The sequence below is a fragment of the Rutidosis leptorrhynchoides genome, chromosome 9, assembly GCF_046630445.1.
Source record: "Rutidosis leptorrhynchoides isolate AG116_Rl617_1_P2 chromosome 9, CSIRO_AGI_Rlap_v1, whole genome shotgun sequence".
Lineage (NCBI taxonomy): Eukaryota > Viridiplantae > Streptophyta > Magnoliopsida > Asterales > Asteraceae > Rutidosis > Rutidosis leptorrhynchoides.
The window spans coordinates 298,324,223-298,342,974 of NC_092341.1; positions in this window are offsets into that span (position 1 = coordinate 298,324,223).

Here is an 18,752-nt window from a genome sequence, read left to right on the forward strand (position 1 = left end):
AAGGTGATAAACATGTTTATAATAAGATTACAATACCCTTAATTAAGGATTGAGTCCTATGATGACCCGGAAATTTCTGAGCAAATTTAAACTTAATCTTTTTATGATTAACGTTTCTGACACGATAAGCAAAACCTGTAAAACTGAATCTCAATATTTTTGAACTACTTTCATATGTTCAATTACCCTTCGGTTGTTCTCGACAATTCATGAACACTTATATGTAAATAGATACATATATATACTATAACTTGAAAGCGTAACAAAGTATTAATTATATGATACTGTGCATTAAACTTATTGGTTTATATATCTATTTGAATATATATGATAAGTTGGAATATTAATTGTATGAAAATATTGCGACGTGTATTTAAAACGTGTTTATGAATATTGAATATTTATAAAACGTTTTGATTTAAAACAATATTATTAAATATACTTTGATAGATAACGAGACGATGATTTATAGAAGTAAATGACCAAAACACTCAAATGTATAAGTTATATCTCGAGTGGTATAGTTTATTGATAATTTAAGACTAAATTTTAACAAAGGTACGATTCGCGAAACGAAAAGTATTAGTTTTCTAAGTGTACGAAAATGCGTTCGAGAAACCGGAACCGGGACATAAGTCGAATGACAATTTTACGAGTCATCAGAACGAAAATTACAAGTCAACTATGCTCGTGAATTTAATATAATATATAATTAATTATTTAAATTTTATATATTATATATATTATATTTAAATATGTCGACAAACAAAACAACAAAAGTTTGTGAGCTGTCAGGGCATCCCATGCGATCGCATGGGAAATGCACTGAGAAGCCATGCTATCGCATGGCAGTCAGGATTCAGAAACCTTCTATAAATTGGCCAGTTTTCTCGACGTACACACACATACACACATATTCTATATCTTACTCCCTCTGTTATATAATTATTTATATTATTATTATTATTATTAAGATTAATATTATTATTAATCTTATTATTATTAGTAGTATTATTATTAGTATTATACATAAAATACTACGGGGAGGTCATGAGCATTTCACTTTCAATACGAGTTCTCAAACGGGTTAAAGCTAAGGAAACTATGGGTTATAGCTATGGAGGTTATGTGTAATGTTCATGGGTTTTGTTCGCAAGTCAAACCTAGTGTTTATCATCTCTGTTGCGTCTACGTACTTTCCTGCAATATTGAATCACAATATTGATACGTGAGCATTCATATCTTACCTTTTATATATTTATAGTGTATCCATGTCTAGTGCTCGAGTATATATGTTCATGCATGCTGATATGCTTTAATTTTATCGTTAAATAGTTTATGATGAATCACGAATTTAATACATATATTATTGATAAAAGGTATATGATATGCATGTTATTGAAAAGCTGGCGAAAAATCAATAACTTTTCATTTAGAAATCGCGTAATTTCGATGAACGAATTAAAAGATATTGACAACTGAATTATGATTAACATTAATTGAAATTGCTTTTGAATCTGCAATTGATATTTAAACAACTTGTTATAAGATTGATAAATTGAATTTTCAAATATTACTAATCGAGTAAATGAATCCTTATATAAGGCACGTCTCGTTTTGTTAAACAATTGTCAAAATTGACTGTTTTATCATATTTTAAAGCCTTATAAAAACTATAGTTTAATTTTACAAGAATTGAAAAACTATGTGAAATGTTAAAATGTTTCAATTGTCATGATCATTTAACTATAGTATTGAGTCAGATTGACTTTTTGAAACGACTTTTGATAACTTTTGTATGTCGATCTCGAGCATTAGGATTATGATACACTATGACCTGACCTAGCTTGATAGACATTTATTGACCAACATATGTTCTCTAGGTTGAGATCTACGGTTATTTGGTATTCCGAGTTTCGATTATATTTCGGTGAATGACTTTATGTGCTGCTAAGGTGAGTTTATAGATCCCTTTTTAATTGCTTTTGCAACCTATATTTTTGGGCTGAGAATACATGCATTTTATTTTAAACGCAATGGACACAAGTACATACTAAATTCTACACTGAATTTGAACCGAAAATCCCTTAACTTTGGTAACTAGTAACTGCCAGTTATAAGAACTAATGGGCACGAGTAGTTGTATATGGATCTATAGGGCTTGACATCCCCGTCTGTTCCAGGTATATAAACCCTAGCCTGAACTATAAAACAGACGTATGCTATTTGAGGTTAGTACACGTTAGTTTGCGTGTATTGTACATGTTGGTTGCATGTATGTTAAAACAGTGGTATTTATTATATAGACGTTAAAGTTTAGTTACCAGGGTGCTCAATCTTGTAGAATATTTTGATAAACGTTTCTGGAAGAAACAACTGAAATCTTGTGATCCACCTTTATATACAGATTATACGAAACATTAAAACTATGAACTCACCAACCTTTGTGTTGAAACTTGTTAGCATGTTTATTCTCAGGTTCCCTAGAAGTCTTCTGCTGTTTGCTTATATGTTATACAAGCTATGTGCATGGAGTCATACATGCTTTATTCAAGAAAACGTTGCATTCACAAAACCATCATCATGTATCTATTTTGACTGCATTGTCAACGGAAGTATTATTGTAAACTATTATTTACTGTGATTGTCTATATGTAGAAATCATCAGATGTCGAAAACCTTGGATTTAAATATTCATTTATGGTATACCTTTTCAAAAGAATGCAATGTTTATAAAACGTATCATATAGATGTCAAATACCTCGCAATGAAATCGATGAATGACGTATTCGTCCATATGGATTTGGAGCGATCGTCACAGTTGGTATCATAGCGTTGGTCCTAGCGAACCAGGTCTTACATTGGTAAGTCTGGACTTCGACCGTATCTGCATGTCAAAAGTTTTGCTTATCATTTCTTGTCAGAAATTACATGTCTATCATCTTAAGTCTAAACGCGTCTTATTGCATTGATTGCATATATAGTGTTTAGACAAAATTCATATCTTGGCATATCTATTACAGTAAACTTTGCCTGACATCTTCCGTAAAATCCTCCGTAACTTATGGGATTCTGGTATTATAAATACATATGTAAACTATGTATTGAGGAATACCAAATTAGTCCTATAATCTATTTCATTCCAAAAATCTTTTCCTCAATTACATAAAATAGATCATGTATCTAGTTCAAATTCCTTAGATTCCGACAGCTATTCCGATATGGAATTCGACCTGAGCTCCGAAATCAGTGTGACCGAAATGGATCAACCAATTAGCCATCATCTATTCTGGATGAATTGGGGATGGGTTCGTAGTTTACTTAATCATTGAGAGACAAGAAGAAGGCGATCCCTTCCATCCACCACATTGCCCTATTGGCGAAGAACCTGAAGCACTTACCGGTGAACCTGTTCGTAATACGATTTTCTCTCTCATTTCTCGATTATCTCGTCACGATTATATACTATCTTAAATTCTAGATCTTATTGGTCCGCTCATCTGAATCGACAACCACCCCGGTGTAATAGAAGAAGTCAATAAGCTTCGCGCTCGAGTATTGGCTTTGGAGAATATGGTGCAAAGGTTACAAGCACTAGCAGCATCACTGGCATCAACAGTACCACCATAATCAACACCAACAGTATCATTACCTCAACCAATAACAACATCCGCATCCCACACCTCAACATCACAATCTGTACCTCGAGCATCAACGTCATACTCACCATAGATACCAAGGAGTACCAACAACAATAACCGATGAAGTATTGATTCATAACTTCATCGGAGAAACATTCTACGACGATTATGTAATTTCTAAAGTTTAGAGATTATCTATTCTAGCCTTAACCACAAATCAGATAGAGTAGAAACCCTGATCGGAATGGTGTATGATTTACAAGCTACACTTGTTATATCACAACATCAACAGTACCGTCAGCATCGTCAGCACCAGCAGCATCTACTACATCACAAGCTCTGCCAGTTCAAGAATCACCATGGACATCATTACGAATCAACAACGATTATATTGTATTAACGAATTATGAATCATTAACTCAATTCCTCTGAAGAATTTATATGTATATCTTATATATATAAATTTTGAAACCATCATAAATCTTTTCGTACTAAGCTATTGTGTATGAATTAAAAAAGGGTAGATATTACTCGGTTAATTCATATTACTAATATGCTATAATGTACATCTTTCGTTAACGACTTAACCATCATTAACTACAATCTCTGTTTCAACTCAATAAATTCCATTTCATAATAAACCAAGTGTATTATTCAATTACATAATTAATTTTACATTTTCATTTTCTATGTACTCGAAACTTTCAAGAAAACATCATATGTACCTTGTAAGGTTCATAAAAATTCCACGAGCATCAACATCCTTCACCGAGGAATAAGAATAAATAATGAAGTATCGATTACATTAGAGAAATACTACGTAAAGATTATGTAATCCTTAATGTTTTAGAGATTAATTATTTCTAAGTCAAGCCGAAAATCAAATGAGCTTAATATGATATTAACTCATTAAATCTGTATTACATCTGAAGAAAATATACATACATATATTTTCATAAAGACGGTAATAAAAATTCTTTTGTACAAAGTATTAATTGTGAAATCTTTAACGGGTAGGTAATACCCGGGAAATATTTAAGTTCGCAATTAATATGTTGCACTGTACATTCTTCAGCTTTGATTCAAAAATTATTAACAATACTCACAACGATATATAATCGTTTTCATACAAATTCAATTACATATTCTGATATTGACGAATCAGAATCCAAGTCATAACTCTGAACCGGTGACATCATTCTTAGATCTCTACATCTTTCAAAGCTATACTTTGACTTCAAAACTGTGCAAGATCCTTTAGCATTGTTATTACCGAAAATAATCTTGCAAATCTCTTTTCAAAGTATCCAGTTTTACCACACTTCTAACCAGTCAACTTCGACTTTTCAGATTAGCCTTATTGTAATCTTGACATATACGTTTTTGTTACTGGGGAACCTTTCATGTTCCACCACATTAGCAGTAAATTTACCAACAACTTCATTGATCCTTGACCTTCCAAAAAATCCTTATACTCATAGAAACCCTATCATGTACTCATCCACGTCTTGTAACAATAATTGCCATACCAACTACCGAGAATTAGCAATCAGTATTTCGAATTTCGCAGAAATTCTATGCCAACAGTTATATATATACATATAATGTCTATCTTCTAGACTTACATACTTCGAGTGTGAAGTTTCTGAAAAACACCCCAAACTACGAAACTAGTTCTCCGAATTTTGGAAAAATGCTGATGAAGCAGAAAAAACTGTAAACGACCTTAACAGTCAAAAGTTTGATGATAAAGAATAGTATGGTGGTAAAGCTGAGAAAAAGAGAAGGTTTTAGAACTACAAAACAGATTAAGCAGACCATGAAGGAGGCTGTGGACAAATCACAAAGACTAAACCTGCCTTCAAAGAATACAAATGATTCAGTATCTGCTGAAGTCATTAACGAATACCTTGCTCTTGACTCAAAATCCGTTACGAACAAATCTTCTTCATCATCCTTCGATATTAGAAATTCTAAGATATTATCATATCTTTCACTATAAATATCTTCGATATTTCTGAAGATATATTCATAACTATTATCATCCGAAAATTATTTTATCTCTTCGCGCTATCTGTGTTACATCATAAAAGAAACTATTTTAGTTTCTAATTCTGAAAATTTCGAAAAATAGATGTTTTGAAGTAGTGTTGGGAATTAAAGCATGAGTTAGTATAATATAATGACACTTGATCAACGTGATTATATTACAGTAAGTCATGCTGAGTTTCTAATGGAACGTGATAAAGGTTCACAGATCATACCCTCATCATGAACCATGTTACATAACTCTTTCATTCTATATAATCTCTAAATATATCAAGAAAATATTTTTCTTGATGATTCGGTCTTTTTCGGATATTCTAGTAATTTGACAAATCAAGATCGTGCCATTACAATTTCTTTCTTAGAACATTGACTAGGTTCATTCCGAAATGCATAGCTACGAATTCTGGACCATTATCCGCTTGACTTAAGGTCGGGAAGAGAAAACAAAAGCATGAAGCTCCTAAATATAGTGGAGAATAAAAAGCTCGATAAAAATCCCGAAATTACAAACCGTGTATATCAATGCGTATAGCAATATAAAGACACGCGAGAATGAAAAATACTATAACCCCAAGGTAATAGTAGAAGAAAATAACCTCCTCTGGTGGCAGATGAAAAAGAAGAATGAAGGATACGATAGCCAAGAAAATATCAAGATTCAGAACTGGATTAAGCATTTTCACAATCTATTAAGAAGTAAATAAGGAAGGAGATTATAGGAATGGTAAAAATAAATGAAACGGAAGGGGTTAATTTATAGCGAAATAACAGACAGAGCAATCGAGGCAGGTGACTGCATTTAATTAAAGAAAATCTTAATTTCCTTAAAATCCGAAGAATCAAATCTTATTTGGATTATGAAGATTTTTTTCTATTCCTTAAATTCCGGAAATCAATCGTGACTACGTCAAAAGTTAAGAAGAATCTCTATTCCTTTATTTCACTCTATTACGATAACTTCTCTCATACGCTTCGAGTAATTAGATAGTTTTATCCATATTATTCAACGGTGATAAAACTCTATTTATCGACTCATATACGTCATGAAAACATTTTTATTGTTAGCCATGACGACCTCACTTAAATTTCGGGACGAAATTTCTTTAACGGGTAGGTGTTGTGACGGCCCGGAAATTTCTGAGCAAATTTAAACTTAATCTTTGTATGATTAACGTTTCCGACACGATAAGCAAAGCATGTAAAACTGAATCTCAATATTTTTGAACTACTTTCATATGTACAATTACCCTTCGGTTGTTCTCGACGATTCAAGAACACTTATATGTAAATAGATACATATATATATATATATATATACTATAACTTGAAAGCGTAACAAAGTATTAATTATATGATATTGTGCATTAAACTTATTGGTTTATATATCTATTTGAATATATATAATAAGTTGGAATATTAATTGTATGAAAATATTGCGACGTGTATTTAAAACGTTTTTATGAATATTGAATATTTATAAAACGTTTTGATTTAAAACAATATTATTAAATATACTTTGATAGATAATGAGACGATGATTTATAGAAGTAAATGACCAAAACACTCAAATGTATAAGTTATATCTCGAGTGGTATAGTTTATTGATAATTTAAGACTAAATTTTAACAAAGGTAGGATTCGCGAAACGAAAAGTATTAGTTTTCTAAGCGTACGAAAATGCGTTCGAGAAACCGGAACCGGGACATAAGTTGAGTGACAATGTACGAGTCATCAGAATGAAAATTACAAGTCAACTATGCTCGTGAATTTAATATAATATATAATTAATTATTTAAATTTTATATATTATATGTATTATATTTAAATTTAAATATGTCGACAAACAAAACAACAAAAGTTTGTGAGCTGTCAGGGCATCCCATGCGATCGCATGGGAAATGCACTGAGAAGCCATGTGATCGCATGGCAGTCAGGATTCAGAAACCTTCTATAAATTAGCCAGTTTGCTCGACGTACACACACACATATTCTATATCTTACTCCCTCTGTTATATAATAATAATTATTATTATTATTATTAAGATTAATATTATTATTAATCTTATTATTATTATTAGTATTATTATTAGTATTATACATAAAATACTACGACGAGGTCATGAGCATGTCACTTTCAATACGAGTTCTCAAACGGGTTAAAGCTAAGGAAACTATGTGTTATAGCTATGGAGGTTATGTGTAATGTTCATGGGTTTTGTTCACAAGTCAAACCTAGTGTTTATCATCTCTATTGTGTCTACGTACTTTCCTGCAATATTGAATCACAATATTGATACGTGAGCATTCATATCTTACCTTTTATATATTTATAATGTATCCCTATCTAGTGCTCGAGTATATATGTTCATGCATGCTGATATGCTTTAATTTTGTCGTTAAATAGTTTATGATGAATCACGAAATTAATACATATATTATTGATAAAAGGTATATGATATGCATGTTATTGAAAGGCTGGCGAAAAATCAATAACTTTTCATTTAGAAATCGCGTAATTTCAATGAACGAATTAAAAGATATGGCAACTGAATTATGATTAACATTAATTGGAATTGCTTTTGAATCTGCAATTGATATTTAAATAACTTGTTTATAAGATTGATAAATTGGATTTTCAAATATTACTAATCGAGTAAATGAATCCTTATATAAGGCACGTCTCGTTTTGTTAAACAATTGTCAAAATTGACTGTTTTATCATATTTTAAAGCCTTATAAAAACTATAGTTTAATTTTACAAGAATTAGAAAACTATGTGAAATGTTAAAATGTTTCCATTGCCATGATCATTCAACTATAGTATTGAGTCAGATTGACTTTTTGAAACAACTTTTGATAACTTTTGTATGTCGATCTCAAGCATTAGGATTATGATACACTATGACCTGACCTAGCTTGATAGACATTTATTGACCAACATATGTTCTCTAGGTTGAGATCTACGGTTATTTGGTATTTCGAGTTTCGGTCACATTTCGGTGAACGACTTTATGTGCTGCTAAGGTGAGTTTATAGATCCCTTTTTAATTGCTTTTGCAACCTATATTTTTGGGCTGAGAATACATGCACTTTATTTTAAACGCAATGGACACAAGTACATACTAAATTCTACACTGAATTTGAACCGAAAATCTCTTAGCTTTGGTAACTAGTAACTGCCAGTTATAAGAACTAGTGGGCGCGAGTAGTTGTATATGGATCTATAGGGCTTGACATCCCCGTCTGTTCCAAGTATAGAAACCCTAGCCTAAACTATAAAATAGACGTATGCTATTTGAGGTTAGTACACGTTAGTTTGCATGTATTGTACATGTTGGTTGCATGTATGTTAAAACAGGGGTATTTATTATATAGACGTTAAAGTTTAGTTACTAGGGTGCTCAATCTTGTAGAATATTTTGATAAACGTTTCTGGAAGAAACAACTGAAATCTTGTGATCCACCTTTATATACAGATTATACGAAACATTAAAACTATGAACTCACCAACCTTTGTGTTGACACTTGTTAGCATGTCTATTCTCAGGTTCCCTAGAAGTCTTCCGCTATTTGCTTATATGTTATACAAGCTATGTGTATGGAGTCATACATGCTTTATTCAAGAAAACGTTGCATTCACAAAACCATCATCATGTATCTATTTTGACTGCATTGTCAACGGAAGTATTATTGTAAACTATTATTTACGGTAATTGTCTATATGTAGAAAACATCAGATGTTGAAAACCTTGGATTTAAATATTCATTTATGGTATACCTTTTCAAAAGAATGCAATGTTTATAAAACGTATCATATAGAGGTCAAATACCTCGCAATGAAATCGTGAATGATGTATTCATCCATATGGATTTGGAGCGATCGTCACAAGTCCCATTTGGATGTCTAACTGTTAATTTTAAACCAGATATATCAACAACATCACTAAAACCATTACTAGAAAAAGTCATGTGTTGATTTGCTCCTGAATTAATGATTCAACCATGATGAACAACTTTTGATTGAGAAAGATCGGAATTAATTTTTTTATTAAAGTTAATATTGAACTTAACACTGGCATTAAAGAATGTACTTTTCATATTATAAATGGAACTTTTAGAAGCACTAGTAGGTACATCAATGGTGAGACTTAAAATTTTAAGCATCTGCTCATTAAAGAAAGATAAAGGAGAAGAACCACTTGTGCTAGCTTCATTAGAAGCATCATTATTATTAGAAACACTTTAAAGTTGTTTTGATTGTTGTTATAGTTCCTGTTATTATTATTGTTATAAATTTATTTAAAATTTGGAGGATAACTAACAAATTCAAAACATCTTTCTATAGTGTGATCATTTTTGTTACACTTTTTACATTTAAGATTTAGGTTAGGTCCTCTGTTATAAAATTGGTAATACTGTTCTTATTATAAGTTTTATTCATTGGAACTTAAGCCACATATGCAGAGGTTTGAGATTTAGAAATAGTATTTTCTTTCATAGAGTTAATTCTGTAAGATTCTTCGCTTGAGATTATAGCATAGGCACTCTTCACATCAGAAAGAGGACCCCTTAGGAAAATATTACTTCTCACAGTTATAAGCATCATTTTACCCCATTAAGAAATGCAATGATTTCATCACTTTATTGTTTTGAGTAACAAATACAGATGTTGCACAAATACAAGCATCTGCTCCACACGTACGTGGTGGTGAGGACACCATAACATTATATTGTATCCAAAGACTATTAAGGTTATGATAATATACAGGAAGAGAACTGTTATTTTGTTTAGAGATATTATTTTTCGATAAAAATTGAAAATGAAAAATCCATCAATTTTATCATATGTTTCTTTTGAATCATTCTAGACATTTATATCATTATAATTAAAGATCTGACCAGAATAAAGCTCTTTAGATAGAGTACCAAGAATCCAAGACAACACTATTGTGTTACACCTATCCCATTACTAGCAAGAACATCATTAGTTGTACTTTTGACACGAGTAACAAAACCCAGTTTATTCTTGGTACCCGATGGAAGAAGCATTGATCTGCTCCAAACATTGTAGTTTTCAGTGCCTTTTAATTCTATAAAAATTATAGACGTTCTAATAGTTGTGTCACTTGGATGTAAGTATAAAGGATCTCCAAAATCAAGTTTGTTGATTAAGGTGATAGCCGTAGAAGTCCCCCAGATTCCATTTCATCCTTGATTGATGAAACAGAAAAGACTAATTAAAAGAATATAAAGAAACTAATTAAAAAACCTAATACAAAAACTGTGCCTTATCATGAATTCGTCTATTTCAAGAACATAGATTAAGAGTTTGCACGGTGAAGTCTCTTCTACCAAGAAAAATAAGAAAGGTTAGAATCAATATAATGAATAAAGAAGAGATGGACGTAACCATTCAACCAAAATATGGTCGATGATACAGCTAAAGAACAGCAAAGAAAACCAGCAACTCTGATGAACAACAAGCCCTAAACTTAATTTCAAAGAAATTAGGGTTTTCAAAAATACCAAATAGATTCAAAGATCTATCACCCACAAGTCCGTCTTCGAACCCAAATAGACAAGATTAATCACCAATACACTGATTGATGAAGAAAAACCAGAACAACAAAGAAACCCTAATTTCTTTTGAAATGCCAAATGAATTTGAGAGAGATTAACATCGGATAAAGAGCCTAGCTACAACTCTGATACCTTGAACAAAGATATCAAAAAACCTTCAATCACATGAGTTAATACTTCATAAACCAGAAACTAATCAATCGTTACAAATGCAAACCTCAATAAACGAATACTAAACTAAAAATTGTCTCAAACTCAACAATATACACAAATTATAAACTTAAAACACGAACTCTAAATCATCTATGTGATGAAATAGTCAAATGAGAATAACTCTCTTTCAGAGAGAAAGAATATTGAGATAAGCAGATGTAATATTGTGAAGGAATTCATGAAAATACTAACTAGATGATAGAGTTTTATATGATGGGTCACCGAAATCTTGATGGAGTCATCTTAGAGTTATTAAGCCCAATTTTCTTGAGCCTAATAAACTTAAACTAAATGATCTAATCCAATAACCAGCTCAACACTCTTCAGAATAAGCCATCATTTTCCTCTGCATTTAAACTAAAAGTACTACAATTATTACAAATGAGACTTAAAAGTAATAAATTATGTTCTAAACTAAGCTCACAAATTATTTAATCCTTTGAACATTTTGTATGATTATATGAAGGGAAAAAATCATTTAGAAAATGTTGAATTTGTTTTCAATAAAATCTTAGGCTTATGAAATAATTAGATATATTAAGTCAATTCACATTCAAGAATTTTTAGTTTCAACTATTTTTAAATTAAATTATTCGATTGAAATCTATAATTTACTGTTAAGTTGTTATGAAATTTTAGTTGCTTGATTACTTTGAGTGAGTTGATGGTAACCAGTTATAACCGATTGAAATCTATCAAAATTAACCAAACTATACAATTGTATATGAGTGTATTTTAGATTTTCATAATTATATGTATATACACTTATATACGCTTTATAAATACAATATCGTCAAATTATTTAAGCAAAAGTAAAAGATTATTCGTCACTGTGACGGTGATGTGGAGGTATTGTGAGACTTTAAGGTGGGATGACTATGATGTGACAATGTTATATTTTGAAGGGGTGTTATTGCAGAAGTTGTGAGAAGTGTTGAGAGATGTGATAATTCGACGTTGATGATAAAAGAAATAAAATAATTGTATAAATGGTGTCACAAATGATTAGGTATCATTTTTAATTGTTGCTCGTCGAGAAAATGTCTGATGCTGAAATTTTGTCATAAATGATGCCTTATATTGGGCGCCATTTTTGTCAAAATCTTGTCGGCCAGAAAATGGCGGGCGTGAATATTAATACTAAGGAACACTCTAAGAATGCAGGGGATATAATTTATAACAAATTTAAATTTGTCTTTTTTCTCGATTTAAACCGTAACTTTTTTCTTTTAGCATTTCACACACACTTGTAAAATGTCATTAACAATTTGCATATACCTTGATGTCAATGATAGATGTTGATGCCGATGATATTGTTCCTCTTTGTTTGTTTTGTAACGACCCGGAAAATTTCGACTTATTTTTAACTTGAATCTCTAAATAATTTCATAATTCTGACATGATAAGCAAAGTCTGTTATCCTGAGTCTCAAAATTTTTGAACTATTTTTATACAGTCATTAATTTCGACCATTTTCAAAGATTCACGAACCTTTATTTGTAAATAAATGTGTATACATATACATATATATATATATATATATATATATATATATATATATATGTATATATATATATGTATATATAATAACGTAAAATAATAATATACGATATAATTAAATTGTTATTAATATATATATATATATATATATATATATATATATATATATATATATATATATATATATATATATATATTAAATATATAATTATTTAATGACTGTAATATCCGTTGGATGTTTCGATTATTATTTAGAGAAGTTTAATTCGAACTTATGTGATTTTAAAATAAATGGTGATCTGAAAATGAGTTATATAAATTATAGCTTTATTAAAAATATATTTAGAATATATTTTGATAAATTTTAATACTCTGTACATTTATACTTGGGACTGAGCGCTAATAATTAATCAACTTTTTATGATTGATTTCACACCCTAAAAGATCAAAATAAATAAATATATTTAATGTAAAAATTTGGGATTTTTCCAAAGACTTTTGTACGCCACTGATTTAATAACGGAGTAAGATATAGTACTCCGTGTACTGTCGGTAGAAATTGACAAATGAAGATGGCTGATATTTTCTTTCTTACACGTTTATTTAAACTTTATGATTTATTTAATATATTATTATTATACTGTTTTTGTTTTGTGCTTTGTCCCTTCACAAGTTAAACTCATACGGAGTAATATATATACATGACAATTATATCTCAACCCATAACCACCATCAACTAGTCACTGTCTCTAATTCTGTTGAAACCACGAACAACCGCCACCCATTTAAACGATCATCAAAAACTACCACCCTCTTCCATCTTCACTACCTTAAAACCCGTCACCCATACTACTTGATCAACCCAACATACCACCACTACCATCGATAACCAACCATGAAACCATCACCACCGATTACATATTATTACAACTGTTTTCTGTCAAGAAGAAACCCAACAACCATAAACCAGACCCTTTGACTAGTGCTACCTTCTTTTCGAATTAAACCCATCATTCAACCCACTACCATCTTACTTGAGCCATCAACAAATAACCTCAAAACCCAATATAACTTCTTTAACAGCAGCATGGTTACAAGCTGCTGTCATTATTTCTGTCCGAAGAGCCAAAACACAAAAACCTTTTTTGCTGTGCTACTATTTCGGCATTTACTGTCAACCAAATCAGGCTACTCACTGCAGCCGTGAACCACTACCAAGTAGTGACCTGAACTTTTCCATGTTATATATTAAATGAAAACTATATTTGTATGATTAAATGTTTCTAACATGTTAAGCAATCAAACTTGTTAAGACTTGATTATTTAAAATGTGCTTCATATAGACAATTGACCACCCAGGTTGACCGGCGATTCACGAACGTTAAAAATTTGTAAAAACTACATGATGATAAATATATGGATATATATGGTTAACATGAGATTATGATAAGTAAGTATCTCACTAAGTATATTAACAATGAGTGATATACATAAAAATGAGTTTATTGAATTAAGAAACTCGAAACGATATATATAACGATTATCGTTATAACAACGTCTTACTAAATACATATGAATCATATTAAGATATTGATACACTATGTTTAACATGATAAAATGATAATTAAGTATATCATTAAGTGTGTTAACAATGAACTACATATGTAAAACAAGACTACTAACTTAAGAAATTCGAAACGAGGCATATATGTAACGATTATCGTTGTAACGACATTTTAATGTATACATATCATATTAAGATATATTCATACATTATAATATCATGATAATGTAATAATTTAACATCTCATTTAAGTATAATAACAATGGATTAATTACATTTAACAAGATCGTTAACTTAAAGGTCTCAAAACAACACTTACATGTAATGACTAACGGTGACTTAACGACTCAGTTAAAATGTATATACATGTAGTGTATTAAAATGTATTAATACACTTTTGAAAGACTTCATGACACATAGCAAAGTACATCTACTTAACAAAAATGCTTACAATTACATTCTCGTTCATTTTCATCAACAATTTTTTCTCGTATGCCCCGTATTCGTACTCGTACAATACACAGCTTCTAGATGTATATACTATTGGTATATACACTCAATCATCAGCTCCTTAGCAGCCCATGTGAGTCATTAAACATGTGGGAACCATCATTTGGTAACTATCATGAATGATTACACAAAATTACAAAAATATTATAAATCATTCATGAATTATTTACATGAAAACAAAATTACACATCCTTTATATCTAATCCATATACCAACGACCAAAAACATCTACAAACACTTTAATTCTTCAATTTTCTTCATCTAATTGATCTCTCTCAAGTTCCATCTTCAAGTTCTAAGTTTTCTTCATAAATTCTACAAGTTCTAGTTTCATAAAATCAAGAATACTTCCAAGTTTACTAACTCACTTCCAATCTTGTAAAGTGATCATCCAATCTCAAGAAATCCTTGTTGTTTACAGTAAGATATCATTCTAAATCAAGGTAATACTCATATACAAACTTTGATTCAATTCCTATAGCTATAACTATCTTAATTCGAGTGATAATCTCACTTGGACTTGTTTTCGTGTCATGATTCTACTTCAAGAACTTTCAAGCCATCCAATATCCTTTGAAGCTAGATCATTTCTTGTCACTTCCAGTAGGTTTACCTACTAAACTTGAGGTAGTAATGATGTTCATAACATCATTCAATTCATACATATAAAACTTTCTTATTCGAAGATTTGAACATGTAATCACTAGAACATAGTTTAGTTAATTCTAAACTTGTTCGCAAACAAAGTTAATCCTTCTAACTTGACTTTTAAAATCAACTAAACACATGTTCTATATCTATATGATATGATAACTTAATGATTTAAAACCTGGAAACACGAAGAACACCGTAAAACCGGACATACGCCGTCGTAGTGAAACCGGGGGCTGTTTTGGGTTAGAAAAAATAAAAACTATCTTAATCTTTGAATTGGAAGTTTGTTTTCTGGAAAAATGATATTTCATATGAACATGACTATTATATCCAAAAATCATGGTTAAACACAAAGTGGAAGTATGTTTTTCAAAATGTTCATCAAGATGTCGTTCTTTCGACGAAAATGACTACCTCTTTAGTAAATGACTTGTAACTTGTATTTCCGACTATAAACTTATACTTTTTTTTTAGTTTCACAAATTAAATTTCATTATGAAACCATAGCAACTTGAATCACTAAAAACGGATTTAAAACGAAGAAGTTATGGGTAAAACAAAATTGGAAAATTTTACTTGTTGTAGCTACGAAAATTTTATAACAAATCTATATTAATCATATCCTAGCTAACTTATATTATATAATACATATATTCTAATATATTATTTAATCTTGGGATACCATAGACACGTATACAAATGTTTTGGCATATCATATCGACCCATGTATATATATTATTTGGAACAACCATAGACACTCTATATGCAGTAATGTTTGAGGTAGCTATACAGTGTTGAGGTTGATTCCAAAAATATATATACTTTGAGTTGTGATCTAGCCTGAGACGTGTATACACTGGGTCGTGGATTGATTCAAGATAATATATATCGATTTATTTCTGTACATCTAACTGTGGACAATTAGTTGTAGGTTACTAACAAGGACAGCTGACTTAATAAACTCAAATAATTAAAACGTAATAAAAATGTTGTAAATATATTTTGAACATACTTTGATATATATGTACATATTTGTTATAGGTTCGTGAATCGACCAGTGGCCAAGTCTTATTTCCGATGAAGGAAAATCTGTGAAAGTGAGTTATAGTCCCACTTTTTAAAATCTAATATTTTTTTTTGGGATGAGAATACATGCAGCTTTATAAATGTTTTACAAAATAGACACAAGCACGCAAAACTACATTCTATGGTTGGATTATTAAACCGAATATCGCCCTTCAAGTCTAGTAACCTAAGAATTAGGGAAATGGCCCCTAATTGACGCGAATCCTAAAGATAGATCTATTGGGCTTAACAACACCCATTCAGGTTACAGATAGTTTAGTACTTCGAGATTATTATACAGACGAGAGGTTGTGTTTTGGGGATATTCTGTGCATTATGTTAACGTCGGTTACAAGGTGTTCAACATATGAATGATTTTTATCTCTATGCAGTTTGTGAAATGTCTGATATGAGATGTACTATAAAAATGAAATCTTGTGGTCTATTATTATGATTTGATAATATATAGGTTAAACCTATAACTCACCAACATTTTTGTTGACGTTTTAAGCATGTTTATTCTCAGGTGATTATTAAGAGCTTCCGCTGTTGCATACTAAAATAAAGACAGGATTTGGAGTCCATGCTTGTATGATATTGTGTAAAAACTGCATTCAAGAAACTTATTTCGATGTAATATATTTTTATTGTAAATCATTATGAAATGGTCGTGTGTAAACGGTATATTTTAGATTATCATTATTTGATAATCTACGTAATGTTTTTTTTAAACCTTTATCGATAAAATAAAGGTTATGGTTGTTTTAAAAATGAATGCAGTCTTTGAAAAACGTCTCATATAGAGGTCAAAACCTCGCGACAAAATCAATTAATATGGAACGTTTATAATCAATATGAACGGGACATTTCAGTTGGTATCCAAGCGTTGGTCTTAGAGAAACAGAAAATTTTCATTAGTGTGTCTTATCGAGTTTGTTAGGATGCATTAGTGAATCTGGACTTCGACCGTGTTTTTTTTTAAAATGATTGCTTAATATTTTTTTTTGTTGGAAACTTCAAATTGTAACATGTAAATATTATGTGATATATTAATCTCTTAACATGTTTGATATTGTGTGATAGATGTCTACCTCTAGTACAAATCCCATCGACTCACCTAATAATAATGAAGAGTCGAATATATTTTGGGAAGATTCACAAATTCCCGAAGAGGAACCGGAAGAGGAGGAACCGGAAGAAGAGGAACCGGAAGAAGAAGAGGTTCCGAAGGAAGAAATATTGATACCTACAGTAAATCGATTAAATAAAAGAAAATCCTCAACCAACGAACCAAAGTTAATAATGGTCAATGGTGTTTCCGCCGAGGAAGCAAAATATTGGGAAGATTACTAATTTTCCGATGAATTGGATCCAGATGAGGATTCCGATGATGTTATAGAAATTACCTCGACCCAATTTAATAAAACAAAAGAAAATAATAAGGGAAAATGTGTAAAAATAGAGAAACATGATTCCAACCCCGATGAACTTTATATGTATCAGCAATATCCGTATTTCCTAAATTGTAACAATAAACCGGGAACCTCTAAACCACCAGGTTTTTCTAAACCATTATGGAAAATGACAGCTCGTATTAGGGGAGCACCATATATCCCTAAGAAATTAGAAAAACGAACCAAGTCCGAAGAAGAAGAAACGAGTGAGTCGGATTAAAGAGTTGTAATCATGTTGTGTAATATATGTAATATAGTGTGCTTGTGCTTTTATGATAAATGTAAAAATTGCATGTATTATTTGTTAATTATTTTTTATGAATCTAACCCTCGTCTATTTTTACAGTATAAAAACAAAAAATGGACGTTAAGGATAGACGACCAAATATTTTAGAAGACTTACCAGGGGATATGATTGATGAAATCTTATCTAGAGTCGGTTAGAATTCATCGGCACAATTAGTTATGGCGAAATTAACTTGTCAAACATTTTAAAGACTTTCCAGAAATGCCTTAGTTTAT